Raw genomic sequence first — 2,443 nt, 5'->3', positions numbered from 1 at the left:
ATATGTTATTAACACTGCTTGGATGTGTACTATATATGTTAGAAATGTAGTTTGGATGTTAATGAATTAATGTAGTTTGGACGTGTGCTATATAATGTATTTTGGTGGACATTAATGTAAGTACCAATATGAAGTATGTTCTGTTTTGCATCAATCATATTTGTATAGTAATTTTGTATGTTTAAAAGAGTTACACAAAAGCATAGATGTTATATATACCATAATATTAACATAACATTTTACTAAAACCACCATACCCTTATCAACATGCTTAAAAGAGCTAAACTTGCATGAAGAGGGATCTAAAGCCTTACAGGCAGCCCAAAAACCAAAATAGATAAAGTTTCTAAAGCCAAAAAAAGCAAAATAGATAAGTAGGTCTACATTCCAACATTCATATTGGTGGGTTATCCTCCAAAGCCATCATCACATACTCCTGTTTTGCAGCAGCAGGCAGAGACATAAAGAAGTCCAAACACTCCACTTTGTGTAGTATGAACCCACATGCCATGAATTGTTGCATAATTGTCAGCCCCGGTATAACGCCAACAAGATCAAACACTTCCTTCCGTGCCTTAGTGAGATCAAACTCGTATCCAATACGAGTTGCTAAGAGCTCAAGGCGCTCATTAGTAGCAGTGTGCATTTTTGCAAGCATCTCCACCATGCCATTCATCTCAGACATTACCTTGCGTTTTTTTCTTTGAACCTTGTTAGTGGGAGTCTCACGCGGCGTACTAAAAACACTGTCAGATTCCCCATGGGGTGATGAAGCATCGGGGACTTGGCTGGCCGGAAAGAATTCGGCAGAGCTATAGTTGTTGCTCGAACCAACCCCCATGAGGTTCTCTTGCGAACACATGTAATTTATTGCATCGAGTATGTCCTCCGCAGCTGCTCCAGTGGCTCTGTCCTTGCCAAAAACTTCCTTTCATGTATCCAAATATGGCCACGATTTGTTTCGCATAAGCTTTGCATTTGGATCAACCTGAAAAAATAGCATTCCCAACATAACTGTCAACACACAAACAAACATCTGATAGCTTCAATTAGGTGGAATTAGAATGTTGAATACCTTCACAATGTGAGCCCATTGCTCATCATCACAGTCAATTTTATAGTCTCCATTGAGATTGAAACCGACACCACTCAATGAAAGTATAGCCTGCAGCGTGGAGTAGCACTTTTTCCAGGCACCGAGCTTAGATTGAATGTTGGGGGTAGCCTTAATATCTGTTGTAGGGAACTCTCTGCGTAATGCGTCCTCCAGCCTCTTAAGTAGCCACCCCGAAATCCGTTGTCAGCCTTCCACCCCTGTGCAACAAGCTCCTTTAAGGCCGCAACTAGGACCTCTTCCTCTCGGTTTCTCAACATGCGCCTACTCCTGTCGCCTTTGAGTTGTTTGGGACGAGGGACATTGCTAGTTCCTGAATTAGAGATGCATACCAAAAACCATGTGTAATGTTTGAGAACTAAAAACAAAACTATAAAAAGAAGTCACACACATACCACGATCAGCGAGAGCTGCTTCCATAACTGCTTTGCCACGACGGTAATCAGCCATTTTATGTTTATCTAAAAAAAGAAATGGTTAACATTCTATACTCTACACTCACAGCCGAACAGACATCGTTGAAAAAATTGCAACATTTCACATCTTCACCAACACCCACAATTGTAAACAAATTTTAGCACACAGATAAATTGCAAAATTTCACATCTTCACCAACACCCACAATTGTAAACAAAAATTAGAACACAACTATATTGCAAAATTTCACAAAAGGTTTGACATTGCACACATAAAATCAGCAAAAATAAATGGTACAAACAAAATTGAAACATCCTTGTTGAGATGGGTAAGGCCAAACACCAATAAGCAAGAGATTTCCTAGTTCTGTTTAAATAGACCCAACCACAATGCTCCTAGTTCTGTTTAAATAAACCCAGCCACAACTCTTCGGCTACCCTACGAAAAAAAGAAAGGGAAAAAAAGAGGGGGGGGGGGGGGGGGGGGGAAAGTGGGAGGGAAAAAAAAGGGGAAAAAAAGGGAGGAAAAAATATACATCAATGCTAAAATAGATTTTTAATAATATGTTATCAAACAATGACAAAAGAATTGGGTTTGAATTAAATATTGCCTGTCAAACGACCGTCAAAGATAACAAATTTTGGCCCACCGGGCCTCCATTCCTTGATTACTAATTGGGCGATTTTTTATCCTCGTAGGCTATCAAACGGGTCCTAAGTGTTTTGAAATCAGTAGAGAGTTTAGGGTAAGAATTCTCTCTAGAATCCTCACTATCTATCTCTAGCATTTCCGCCCAAATCCTCTCGCGTTCCATTCTCCTCACTTCTGGTGGATTTCAACTCTTCGGAACTTAATCCTCTCATCAAATCGAAGAGTTTAATCCAAAAAACACCAGTTTTGGAGCAGATTTGA

At 39.7% G+C, this 2,443-nt stretch overlaps 1 pseudogene; it reads right to left on the bottom strand.

Annotated features, from left to right (window-relative positions):
• Positions 1-285: 285 nt before the first annotated feature.
• On the bottom strand, positions 286-1,564 carry LOC148931164 (uncharacterized; annotated as a pseudogene).
• Positions 1,565-2,443: the final 879 nt, after the last annotated feature.

The sequence above is a fragment of the Salvia hispanica genome, chromosome 3 (assembly GCF_029641045.1).
Source record: "Salvia hispanica isolate PSC_SH4W2 chromosome 3, Shi_PSC_v1, whole genome shotgun sequence".
In the NCBI taxonomy this organism is placed as follows: Eukaryota; Viridiplantae; Streptophyta; class Magnoliopsida; order Lamiales; family Lamiaceae; genus Salvia; species Salvia hispanica.
Note: the sequence above shows the minus strand (reverse complement) of the source record. Positions and strands in the feature narration are given on the sequence as shown.